Source organism: Barbatula barbatula (genome assembly GCF_947034865.1).
Source record: "Barbatula barbatula genome assembly, chromosome: 25".
In the NCBI taxonomy this organism is placed as follows: Eukaryota; Metazoa; Chordata; class Actinopteri; order Cypriniformes; family Nemacheilidae; genus Barbatula; species Barbatula barbatula.
Window position 1 is genome coordinate 8786405 of NC_136788.1, and position 14436 is coordinate 8800840.

Below are 14436 nucleotides of genomic sequence, written 5' to 3' on the forward strand. Positions count from 1 at the left end.
CCATGGATCTGTGGCAATATTTGCGTAGAGCTACACATCAAACTTGCGTGTCAGACAAACGAATAAACCCATCTAAAATTAATGAAGCCCTTTCCTCAAATTCCACAGTGTTGAAAAGAAATCAAATATGCAGATAGATGTTTTCTCAGCTGGCAGGACGAATAGTTCATATCGAAGTGGCTCTTATTTATTTTTCAGTAGGTTCGGCTTAGACGCTCGGTTCTGTTTTAATTATTACCAAGCGTTTGCTTTAACAGAATACTGATTTCTAGAAAATAGTGGTGTGCTTGAATCTGTTGTGTTGTGTGGTCACCGCTGAAAATGGTGCCCCTGGTACAATTCGAGTATGATTAGTGAACACAATTGCTCTTGGATAATGCTCGAGTTTGCAACATATCCGGCATGTATCCTCTTTCCCCTACTTCCGTCCGGCTTTTTGCATCCATACCAACTCACACCAGCAACACAGGCTTACCATTGTGGCTGGAGAAGGGGAGATGGGAATTGAGTGATTGATTCACAGTCTGAATGGGCTGAGGTTTTTTTTCCTGCATTGAAATTCAGTCACTGAGTCTGGTGTTTTAGTGTAGGTCCGACAGCAGAAGCACTTCCTGTGATTGCGGTTTGTGTCCAGTGTTACTGTTTACCTTTACCGTACTGCTCGATGTGTGTTACGATCTATATCAAATATACTTTTTGTGGATCTGTGCGTCGAAAGGAAAACTATGGGCCGAAACCAATACGAAAATGTAGGATGCACCGAAAATTACTTTTTGAAAAACTTTTTAAAATGGTTCTTATTTAATTGTATTTATGACACACACTAAAACCACATACATTAATGGGAACATATTTAAAAAATATATGATTTTTCCTTGGTCATTGCAACACTCAAATTTAACTCCTCTAAACATTATAGTTTTAGTTTTGGCATTATTATATTCATAACAGTAGTCAAGTGATAGTCAAAGTCTGCAGCTCTTGCTAATACAAGAAGTTTTCTATATGGTGCACATTCGCAATCATTTTCATGAAAACAACACGCAGAACACAGAAGGGGCATTTCATGTAAACAGGCTCAAAATGTGCTTCAGTGACATCAGCACCTGCCGGATGACGGTCGAGGTCCACTTGAGCTACATCATCAGTTACTGACAGATCATTCCGCTGATCATTGACATATGAAGAGTTTGTTGTGTTTAAAGTTCGGCTGAAAACACGCAGGAGAAAATACGACAATGAAGAAACATAAAGCAGAGCATGCCTGTCGTTTTCTGTCCGCCTGTTTTGAGCTGTTCTTGTTATATTTTTTACTTCAGCCTTTGTTACGGCACGCTTACATGGTCGTCTTTTGATTACAGCTGTAGTGAGCGCGAGCACTAAATGGAGAGGCGCGCAGATTGCACAAGGGATGGGGGGACATGACCCCCTCAGATAGTGACCTGATCCGTCCCCCTCACTGTCCCTACGAAAGGCAACAAACATTGGATGAGGATTAATCAGGGTTTCCACTATGTACATTAGTCTGAGTAGTGGCCGCTCCTTAATTTGTCTGGACTGCAAAAATGGAGTGCATAACTGCCACATAAAAGCAATATAGAGACAAAAAAAAATCACCTCATTTTTTTCAAATACCAAACAATGTAAGTTTCCTATGCCTGTTGACTTTTCCCAGATCTGGCACAGCAAAAACATGTAGAAACAGCATGAATATGCAATTAGGTGAGTGGACAGAGGCAGGCCTAACCAGGGGATTCCAGTTCCCCTCTGGCAAAAGCTGCAGCCTCTGCACAAGTTCGACAGTGCTTGCACAACAAGGCAAAATAAAAGAAAATTAAGATTTAAGATTATCATTAATAATCTAATAGCAGCTGACATTTTGTAGTGAAGACGTGTCAAGTCGCCGCATCCTTCTTTATCCAGCTCTATCATCTCAGCTTTTGTCAGGTCTGGGCATGAACTGCGTACTGCCGGCTGTGGTAACCTTGGAACAATGAGACAAGACTGGCTGAGGGTAGAGTACCGTTTTGCACTCTTTGATGGAACAGATACATCAGTTGTTATTGGAAGTGTTCCTGGTTCCGGTTGATCTAACTAATGGAGCTGAAACCTTCAGTTTTTATATTTAAAGTTAATGCTATGCTTTATAGGTAACCCGTGCGAGGTTGACAGAACTGGGGTAATATTCTCATACTTTTTGTACGTGTAAGAACTCCAACTGCCGCGTTTTGGACCAGTTGGAATTTTAGTAATAAGCCTGCAGGACTACCAGTGCATTACAGTAATCTAGTCTTGATGTCATGAATGCATGAACGTCTCTGCATCTGATAGTGACAGCATTAGACGTAGTTTAGATATATTGTTTAGTTGGAAAAACACAATTTTACTGGTGTTGGCGACATGGTTCTCAAATGACAGAGTATAATCGAATAAAAAGGCAAGATTCTTTGCTGTTTTGTCCGAGTTCAGTTATAAAACATTGTTACTCATACAGTTTTTTATTCCATTATTTGGTATTGCTGTGTTTCATGAGGCTTCGAGGAAATATACATCTCAATCTTTCTATACACACATAACACACACACACACGTGACTCACTGGTTGTACAGGCCCAAAAACAGTTACACCTAATGGATGATTTCATCACCCATTAGCAACCCGAGACAAAAGCAGCATGGATATTGGCTGAATATACGTGGTGATTCACATTGGATACTGAATTGTCTTATGTTGAAGTCACTATACAAAATTGACAAAGTATGACTTAATTGTATTTTGAGTGTGATATCTGCGATGAATTGACTCTGTTCCTGAGAACGCACAGACACACCAAAATTGTCATAGTGACAAATTGGCTCATTCATAACTGTGTTTAATTTTGCATGGCCATCACGATCATTTCCATTGACATGTTATCATGCAAACATCTGGTGTCATGAGACAAGTCTAGTTGCTCTCTAAAATAATAGTGTCCCTTCCGTTACAACCAAGTGAGCGAAAATTACATTTTTAGTGATGATTTCAGTAGGCTTTCAGCGGGTTAAAAACCTTCAACCCACACAGTGATGAGCATGTTATGTAACCTGCAATTTCATATTTTAAACAGAGATGGCGATAGAGAGGCAGAAGCAATAAAAAACTATAATATATTTTCCATTTGACTCCTATGAACCAAATTGATTCTATTTTTTATTTATATTTTTATCATGTCACATGATGAAAAACATGATGTCATACTTTTCCGAATCGAGACCAAGAATGGCATTAGCAGCAAGTAATGTAAATATTATGTCATCAGTCTTATTAGATTGCACATTAGAGTCCGATTTGAGAAGCTGGCATCAAACGGAAGCTGGCAGAGGGGTGTGGCACAGCCTGTTAGATTCTCCATCTGCTGTGCCTGGCATCCGGTGGGCACTAGCCTTAATACAGCACAGTACTGTATGTCTGCCCAGTCTTACCCATTACAGCACATTGGCATGTTTTATAACACAGAACACATGCTTACGCAGGTACTGGAGCTATATAAAAGTCTTTATTTCAGGTAGACTTGAATTTGGGATTGGATATGAATCTATTAAGTGATTAGTAAATTAGACTCCCATTGACTTCCGTTGAATAGGCACAAAATGTGTCATGAATCATTTCTGAAAAAAATTTCTTTTGTGTTCCATAGAAGAAAAAAATCGTTTACAGGTTGTGAATGAAATGAAAGTCAATAATTGTTGAAATCATTTTTATTTTTCCGTGAACTGTCCCATAAAGCAGATCAAAGGAATTGTGTATTTTTAAACACGTACATCCAGAATGCACAAACACCTTATAGAAACATTTTTCAGGAACAAAAGACCATCTGTAAAATATTCTATATAGTGTTGTCGACACATTGAGATACTTGTGCAGCTGGGTTGTCCACTGATGTTACTCAGCACAAAAAAGAAACAAACATACCTCCCAGGTGTGCAGGTGCGAAGCTGGTTACCTTGTTCCACAGACCTCACAGGGTCATGTGAACCCATGAGACTGTCGTCCTTAGAGACAGACTTTGATTCACATCTGAGGCCACCTGCAACCTGCAGTTTAACAAGATATGGGTCTAGTCTTGCAGAGTTTGCCTGTTTAAGTATAACATGGCAACTTTGAGGGTCATAGTGCAGATAAACAATATAAATCACGGTGTATTTTTTATTATTCAGAAAAAACGTATTTTATGTTATTTTGTCTACCATTTGCAGTTTTTGTCCTAGCAGATTGTCTTTGATTTCAGGGACACATTCCCTTATTTATGTTCTTATTTTTATTCTCTCTCTATGACCTGCCAAAGTGACAAAAGTCCAGGTTGTAACAGCGTTATCTGAAATCCGGCCTTTTAAATGCCGTCACTCATCTTTAGTGAAAGGCTGGTGGTCTGCCCAGACTGCTGTCAGTCTAAATGGGGATTGATGTCACCGAGGTGGCACCGGAACAACACCAAACTCATTGCTGATTAATTACACTCTGGTCAGACAGCCAAATATCTGTTGGGTTTACATCATTTTTTTAAGGATGCTCGATAAATCATCCGCCTCATCGGTCTCGGCCAATAAAAAGTAATCTTTACTTGTAATAATAACAATTTAGGCCGATATATTATAGCGGATAAATCGTAAATCATTTCCTCTGGTTTCCTTCTTCAGCTGAACGCTGCTCACGATTAAAATGATCGGTTCCCTATCGATACTTCACTCGTATTGCGTAGCAGGACACTATGGGGAAAACTCCTTTTTCTACGGAGTACTCGCTCACGTATCTCAGGGAACCGAGGTTACGTTAGTAACCGAGTACGTTATCGGCCAAAATTACATATCGGTACATCCCTAATTTTCTTATGAAACAAGTTTGTTTTATTTCTTCAGTCTGTAATTATCTGTTATTATCCCTGATAGCACACATACATCTGGGAGACGTCTATTTGATGTCTTTTACATCTGCAAGACGTCCTGTCATATAGACATCTTGAAGATGTCTGTAGGATGTTTATGATTTAGAATGAATTTAAAACAGTTGTTTTTACACAGCAGTTGTTTTTAGATCTTTAGCAGATCTTAAAGATGAAAGGAATCTATCTGGGATCTTTGTTAAAACAGCCAGCTTGGACTTGGTTCAGACTGGTGTATGCTGGGTTGTGCTGGTTTAGTGTTTGGTTTGCATTCTACTTGGAAGCCTGTTTTTCTCAAACTAGGGCTGAGTTTTCTCCGGCTTGTTGCTAAATATAAAGTGAGGATTCACAGGAGGGGTGCTGATTCTTTAAAATCCCTGTACACTTTAGTGTTTTCCGATTCGTCGCCCAGCACAGATGAACGCGGTTAAAGTAGGTTCTCGTAATTAGCGTCATTTGGGGATTTGTAACCTAATAGGTGTGGCAAAAGGCATCATCATTTATCTACTACTGACACTACCCGCTAAATATTACAGTGTGTTAACATTATGAGCAATGGAACCTAAATCTAAAATGGAATCCCGGCTCTGTCCAATAGTGGGTAATACCTTATATATTGCCTTAATCGTTGAAGTCTGTGCTTCTGGATACAAATAAGGCGCATCCTTTCATGTGTTTCATCTATAATAGTTAAATGTCTTATAACTCCAGGGCCGCACCATTCCTGAGCCACTTTGATTATTATTCTACTGTATCTGCGAACTGCCTGTATCCTCCAGTTGGCTCATTAGTAGGCCACACCTATCCACATGAATATTCATAAGTTGGTGGTCTATTGAACCAGGCAAATGGTAAGAGATAATGTTTGATGGAAATAGTGCTGTGCGAGCACGTTCGTCTGCTAAGTTCTCACTTTTCAGCAGTGCAAACACCGTATGCCGTCATACACAATGTGCACAGCCAGTCTTGCAGCCTGTTTGCATGTCCTCAGGGATTCAAGTCAGTTGTTAATTGCAGTTTTGATTAACTACATTCTTCCATTTTCTTTGGGATACATCAGGAGCTTAATAGCGCATTGCTATGATGTGACTAGGGTGTACCGGTCCGGATGGTTGCTAGGGGGTTACTATGCAGTTGCTATGCAAAAGTGTTGCATTTTGCTAACATGTTTGTAGCATCCCTGTTAACATACACACATCTCTGAGACATTTCTTGACAGATGTCATGTCATATAGTCATTTGGAAGATGTCTGTAAGAAGGTCATGATATGGAATGTGTGTAAAACACAGATGTTTTCCAGTTTTCCAGATCTTTAGCAAACATTTTACAGATGTACCCGTGCTATCTAGGAAAGGTGTTCAATTGTGTACATTGTGTATGATATAGATGTAGGGAAATGAAAAGATGTTAGTAAAAGTAAAGATGTTACACGATAGCTTGTGTTAGCATGATTGCTTTGGCTTCGGTGAGTGACAGTCTAGCACACATTTTACATTTATTCATTTGCCAGACATTTGGCTTTCTTTACTCTCTAATTCATTGAGGGTGTAAGTCAGCTCTTGGGGGGTAGAATGTAATGAGGTGAGACTTATGTTTACACCTTTACTCTTGCGTAATGAGCAGGTTTTGGTTCTATAGGAATGCGGAGAGCACATTTTAACAATGTTTGATTAGGTCTGTTTACTCACCGGGGATTGGCCTGATCTTTAAGCAAACTAGACCCCTGGGGTTGAACAAATGCACAAAGTCCCTAAATACTGAAACACATTAGGCTACACGATTAACCATGTATGAAAAGTGAATCTCTAACCAACATATTAAACGTTCTCAAGTTTAGGGCCTCTTTGACAATGAAAGATTGAACTATTTGATTTCCTCTACAAAACAAATTTCGATTTAGTTAGTGTATCTGGATTTTTAAGACAAAGTTGAAGCCTTACAATGCACAGTAATATCAAACCAGGTGACATCTGCAAATGAACAATGCAAATAAGTCAAATTTAGAAAGCTTTTAATATAATAATTCCCTTCCCACACACAGGTGTTATTCACCAGGAATTGAAACCAAACATTTCCACTAGAAATTTTCCCAATACTTTTACAACCTCACATTTACATACTTCTTATGAAATGTTCTGATAAAATATCTGTTGTTACTGCCTGTGTTAAATACAAAATGTTTACAGTACATCTAATTTAATTTAGAATGTTAATATATTTTTGGTATTTAACATTTTTTTTATTTAAAAATGAAATAATACTACTTTTAGTAAAATTTTAATACTAAAAATAATACAAAGTCAATAAAACATACGTATAATGAAATGTTGTGATGAAACATCTGATGTTGCTGTCTGTAGTAAATAAATAAAAAAATATATACAGCTTATTTAATTTAATGTGATAAAAATAAAAATAAATAAAAAGCCTCTTCATTTCATTTATAGTAGTTACCTAATGTAATGCCAGTCGTACATTTTTAGGTGTGTATCTGTTGTGAAATGTCTTTTTGGGCCCTTTTTAGTACAGTATCTCCAAATAATTATGCACAAATCACTTTACTTCTCAATTAATAATAAAAAAGAATAAGGACTCAAAACTAGAAATGAGTCGTATAGTTTGAATATCTCCTTGTTTCATGTGTATTGCAAGAAGCACAGAGAGGCTCTTGTAAGAAACGGCTCACAGTTTTGTAAACCATGTGAGCCTGGCCTTGTTAAAGCACCCATGGATGAATGAGCACGGCATGACACCTCCTGAGTCTTACTTTCATCACTGGGCTCGTATCCCAGAATTCCATGCGGCTGCTGGACCTGCAGCTCTCTCTCAATGGCAGAAAGCATCTGCAGACACGGTGTGGTGGAACACGTGTGTATGTGTATTGCATGTGTACCTATGAGGCACCAGTGGAAGTAGTTAGGAAGGCTTAAATAACACACACACACAGATGTTGTGTAAGGATGGAGTGTCTGGTTGTGTCTCTATTGGCAGGCGTGATGGATGTTACTCGTTATGTATCGGACTGTCATGGATACTGCTTAACAGATCTTTACCTGAGCTTTACTGATCAATGGATTTGTGTATGCGCGTCACGGTTTATAGACATCAGTTTTGATGAGACGGGGGAAGTCCCATGCTTGTGTTTTGTTGATCAAATGTACAAATCTTGTGCATAATTGCATTACATTGTTGTGATATGAATGTTCTAAAAGCAAACTCAAAACTTTATCATGACAAGGTCAATTTAGACATTACATAACATATATTCATTGGAAAATGTAATAAGTACGGTTAAGTGAAATGAAAAATTCGTCATGATTAATAAATAATCATGTATCCGAATAATCATGATTATTAATCATGACTAAAATTCGGATTATAATAACCTGGATCATTTTACCCAATATCATGCTTTCCTAGCTTTTATACAGATCCATACAAATAACAGAACATAACATAATTATCTAAATGTAGGCACATAAAAACAATTTGTGAATCAAAAGTAAAATATTTTACTAGATTTTTTTACAACACAAGTTTGCTTACTCAACATAGTGCTGTGAGGAAATTTTTAATAATTGCCTCCCATTCTTGCGCTCGCTTAGCATATCAGATGGGTGTGATGGCACATGTTTCCACCCCTGCCAGACGTCTGACACTCTGAAAATAAACCTTGCAGCCCCTGAGCGCAATTATGAAGGCTACTATGTTAAATTTAGGAAACATTGATCATCAGCGGGAGAACTGTTGTGAACGGGTGCGTGACTGTTGTTGAAGGTGACAACGCTTGGGAAGCCGGGTGAGAAGGCCACCCTCATCGGTTCAGATTGTAGGTGTGAGTGTGAACGAGGGTCTCTGTGATATTCATTTCTCTCACACTTACACTGTGTGTTTTCCGGCTTGTTAAATCGAGCTCTTAAATACAAGACTCTTGTGTAGACGGGTCAATGCGGCACGCTGTGTAATCCACACAATGTTTCCTTTTTTCCAATGCGTGTGTGTTTTTGCGAATGCTTGCGTGGGTTTTAATGTGTTAAGTGGAAACTGTTTCACTGCCCAAAATGATGTTTTTCTTCTCTTTTTTCCTTCCTCTGAACTTTCAAATTTAGATGACAATACCAAATTAAGACTTGTGCAAAATCTATGACAAAAAGTGAGCCATTTATCCGTTAAACGTGTCTGATCTTCACTTTTTCTGTTCCGTGCAGGAAGAGGTTATCAGAGTCCATCTCTAAAAGTAGAAGCAGGTTTGACACATTTAAACGCCAGAGTTTAGAGAGATCCTGTCAGATGGTGTCTAGATGATAACTCTTGGTCTTTAAGACTTTCCTTCCATCCTAATGACTTTCCTCCTGACCCCAGCCGCAAATGTGAATCTCTTGAGAGTTTTGCAGAACAATGTTTAGCGTTTAGACAAGAAGATGACACATTTTTACCCCCTTAGATACTAAAGCAAATACGTGAAAAGTGAAATACAGAAGAATTATTATTATTAATTAGGCAAAACATAATTATAGTAAAGCATACCATACTGTATGTCATATGATATTTTGTCTATTGACATTTATTGATAGGAAGCAACGGATTTCTGGTCTTTTCCCCTCTTCTCATACCTTCACCTTGACTCTTTGGACCTTTCATTTAGAGATTTCTTTGAATGAGAGTCAGACATTCTGTTAATGGCTGGTGAGAATTGTGTACTGATATGTAATGACTGAAATGATGGGGGGGAGGCAAAATGCACGATGTGCACGAACGTAGCGCTGTGTAGTATAGTTGTGAATTATGCATCGTCGGGGAATATTTCTGTTTTTGTTTCTTGACATCATAGCCACAACTGAAACTGCTGCTGCGTAAGACCATTTGAACTGCTGAGGCATCAGATATAGCGTGTTTTGATGTCATGTTGTTCTGTGCAAAGTTGAATTCACACTGCCTTCAGAATAACCTCAAGACTGATAGTATATGCAAACACACTCACAACACATACAAATAATATTATGGTAGCTGCCACAATACAGTTACTAATGTAAAAGCATCACAATGGGGTATATGCACACGGAGCGATGTCCTCTTAAATCTCAGCCAGCACTTTTACATCCAACGCATGTATCGTCCATTGGAAACAATGGCGTTTTTCACTCGGTTGCTTCAAGATGCACAAATGAGTCAAATGATCAAATCACTACGTCATACATCGACGACCAAAAATGAGAAGCACGTCAGGCTATCTGTTTTAAGCTACATTCAGAAATACGAAAAAGGCAAAGTCAACTTGATGGCATGATGTCAAAGGCATATAACAATGTTTAGCTGTAGTGTTGTCGGTTTGCTGAAATGTGCTTGTTTTCTTACTAAACACATCGTAATCTTCACTTTATGAAGAATTCCCTCGGCGTGACGAGAGCGTAAGCGGCTTAGCTGGCTGATTTTAGCAGAAGTACGTCATCGACGTATGCACGTATCCCATTAATATGGCTTTTCATTTACACATCAGACATGCTCGTTTTGCTGTAAGGGATGCTTGTGCTGTCACGTTGATGGGGAGTTTTTGGTATTTTCTCTGTGATATTTTGATCCATAGTTATGATTCAAAGTCTAAACAAGCTGCACAGTTTTTGCGTGTTTTTATGTTTGTTATCCGAATGGTGTGAGAAGATAAGCCAAAACGTTGGACTAGGTTTGGTCACCCAGAGCTTGATGAAGAAAGGAGTAAAGGACAGTTCCTCGCTTATGAGAAATGAGATCTAGCACATGTGACCATTCTGTCTGAAATGTTACCTGTTCAGCCAATCTGTATGAAGTGTATCCCCCGTATTGCGACTGTCGAAGGCATTCATTGTCAGGCCCTGATCGTATGTGTTTATACGTCTGTCTCTGTGTGTCTACCTGCGATACTGTCTCCTCGCCTCTCAAGTCTAAATACAGGCTCATTGAAGAGCCTCCAGTCACTGTTTGGACATGTTAGTGACCGTGAAATGGCAATATTTAGCTTTCACTCAAATGGTAATGTAAACACTCTAAAGTTGGTATTTTACTTTCCATTACCTGTTTGGGAAGAATGAAATAGACTACAGATCGCCTGTGCCTTAAATACTCTGTTTATAAAGGAATTATTTAAACAAACAACAGCAATATAAGAATGGGGGGGCGTGCTTAAGTGGGTTATTATAGCATAATGTGAGAGAATAAAAAGGATGAACATAAAAATAGCTAAAAGTATGTTAAAATATGTCATATTTGGTTACACATTAGCACTTTGTGTGGCAGCACACTTTTATTTGCACACTGGATTTATAAAGCACATTTATAGTACAACCAGGGTATCACAAGTTTGAATAATAAGTCATAATGATATGTTAACTAATATATTTAATATATTTCTTTCTAGGACTGAATTTGAGCCTGAAGTCTCCCTCTACTGCCAGCCATGGACTAGAGAAGAGGACTGTGTGATTTTGGACATAACCATGGCAGTGAGGTGGCTCATCTCCCTTTGAGAACACAAAAAGTACGATTTCCTTCCTGAACCGTGTCTGTTGAATTATTATTCATGTCTTTTAGTCACACACTTGACACATGACAAGGCCCTCACGGAAACAACAGCTGTTTCAGAACGCCCATCAAATGCCCATCATTTATAAAAGATATACTCATGCCCCAGCAAAATCAACCCTTCCAGACATTCATTCCAGACCTGCCTTTATGAAGAGATTAGCCAGAAATATGTCGTCCTGATGTGGCTGACACAGATGGACATTACACCGTCAAGCAACCGCAAATTTCAAACATTAAATGCGGATTGAAACCATGTTAAGATAACCTGCAGTGAGCATTTGTTTTTAAATTAAGAAGCCACAGTAATGGCTCGCGTAAATCTCATTCAATCCAACGACTTGCCATCTTAAAGCACATCTCCGAAAGGAAAATTGGCCCAAAACTCACGATCCTAAGGGATCTTAGGTCATAACTTTTGGCATATTTATGTTTGGGTTTAATGTTCACTGTTATATATTACAGAACGCGTCTGGTGGTGGATAGCGGGTCTGACATTTTTATTTGGGTGAGGTGCTTTACAAACATTCATGCTTAAGTACTTTCCAGTTAAATGTGGTTTAAATATGAATTCACTGGGAATTTTAATGGTTTGCGCTTGAGAAGTGTTTTTCGCTTACTGTGCGGCACAAAACACACCACACTATGCAAAGGGCAGGATGTATCTGAGACAGCTAAGATAAACTATGAACAAAATATGAAAAATGGGCTTCCTCATTTTGATTTCGCACATATTTATAAGGTTTAAAAAACATACAGGGAAGTGGCGTAAATTTCACGTTACAGTGGGGACAATAAACAATTGTTAATTTGTTTATATTTGACCCGATACATTCTTGAAATTCTTGGCCCTAAGAATTTCAACAAGGTGTGTGAGTTTGGTTATGTAGAGCTTTATAAATATATACAATGCACTTTAAAATGTTATTTTGAGAAAAAAATCTTTACAATCTCTCTCTCTCTCTCTCTCTCTCTCTCTCTCTCTCTCTCTATATATATATATATACATACATATACTGTATATATACATGCCTGTATATACAGTATATATTAATGATTGCTGTCAAATAGTTTGATCGTGATTTATCAACTCCAAAATAATATGTGCGTGGTGTGTGTGTATATTTATGTATATATAAATGCATAAATATGTATGAATTAAAATACAGTTTACATTATGTTTGAATATAAACATATATTACTCATATTTCTTAAATATATACATTTTTGTGTATTTGAAGAGTTTGTTTCCAAAATGAGATAACTCCATTTAAATTTTTTTCGAAAAATCTTGTTTTTTTATTGTGTTTTATTGTGTTAGTTAGCTGCATTTTTTAAGTTATTATGGCTTGAATCAAATCAAAGCAAAACAACTGTAGTTTGATTGATATTGGAATGCACAATAAAAAAAACTTGATATGATTATATATGCATATTAATATACACGCCACACACACACATTTATATTAGATTAATACAAACATGTGTTAATATTAATCTGTTCAACGGGACTAATGGTCATAATCTATACATATAATAAAATAAAAAATTTTATCTTTTCAAAAACCTTACAGCTGATGTAATTGTGCCCAAAGGGGCAGAGAAAATAATCTTAACCAATAAAAGTACTGTATCATACCGTAGCTGTCCAATAACAACCTAATCAAATCTGATATCGAAAGTATCACCCTACAATGTTTTACATTGAATATACTCTAGGTTTATGAGCTTTTATAATGCATCGATATTATATTTTATTATTTTACATCAAGAAAACATTATAAATTGTACACATATGTAATCTTCTACAATAAGCACATTGACTGAAGGTCAACAGACTCTTTCTCTGAGCTAGTCATTCTGTCATCTTGTTGAACCTGAGAGCATCTGGCTCTTCAGATGCGAAAACAAATAAACCAAACCACCTGCTGGCAAAAGTCATCAAATAAGTACTGTTAATGTACTTTCTCAATTGGAAGGAAAATTATCTAATCTTGCTTGGGCTATTGCAGAATGCAATTTAAAGTGCAGTGGATTCAATGTGCTCTATGCATTGCGTGACTTCATTCACGTATTTGTGTTAAGCTTGTGTTGAGTGAAAATGGAAAGTCATTTTTATCCACGGTGGGCAGCTTAGCATTCCTGTCATTTTTGTGTCAAACTCCGTACATGGTGCGGAAGCTACCGGTCAGCTGTCCGACCGACTGGCGGCACACCGCACATGCATTGGATAAACAGTGCTCTGTTATTACAGCTAACCCGTAGGTGTTACCCCCACCGCCCAGCATAGCTTGGTTTAGAGCGTGCTGATCTCATCAACATCGAACAACGCTGCATTTCATAGACCAATAACAAAAAGGCTTTGAGCAGAATGTCACAGCCAGCATGTCCCGGCTTAAGAATACCACGCTGTGTGAATACTCACATCAGAGCGGCGGAAAGTAGCAACTTCAACCGGGGCGCAAACACGCTGAAATAAGTTTTAGAGAACATCACACCAGCGTGTCCGGTGTCCAGCGGTCTGACTCACTTATGTTGAGGTGTGACCGCTCATGCACACCCATAAACACGCATAGGCATGCACACACTTGCGCCATTGACTTTACATATAACGCGACAGGTTATTGACTTTCATTTAAATCAATTCTGCATGAATATCAATTGTTAAAATGCAAAAATACCTTCAAAAGTGTTTTATGTCAGCCACCCTGAAGACAGCTGTGCGTTGGTGTAACCATGTGCCGTTTAAGAGTTTGTCAATATTACTACAACAGTACAGTTGAGTCGGTCGTATTCAGGTGTCAGCTGTTCGGAAATAAGAATACATACACTCCTCATCTCAGTCTTAATTCATTGTGTGATTAAAGGGTTAGTTCCCCCAAATATGAAAATTCTGTCATGAATTACTCCCTCTCTAGTTCTTACAAATCTGTATAAATGAAGAATGCTTGTAACCAAACAG

General features: G+C 38.0%; 1 protein-coding gene across 1 annotated transcript in view; it reads left to right on the forward strand.

Moving 5' to 3' along the window:
• Positions 1 to 14436, forward strand: part of otud7a (OTU deubiquitinase 7A) — a 58439-nt gene that overhangs the window by 16583 nt on the left and 27420 nt on the right. Inside the window, exon 2 of the mRNA XM_079449724.1 lies at positions 11311 to 11430. The gene's annotated coding sequence lies outside the window, so the exon portion shown is untranslated. The remainder of the gene's footprint in view (positions 1 to 11310; positions 11431 to 14436) is intronic.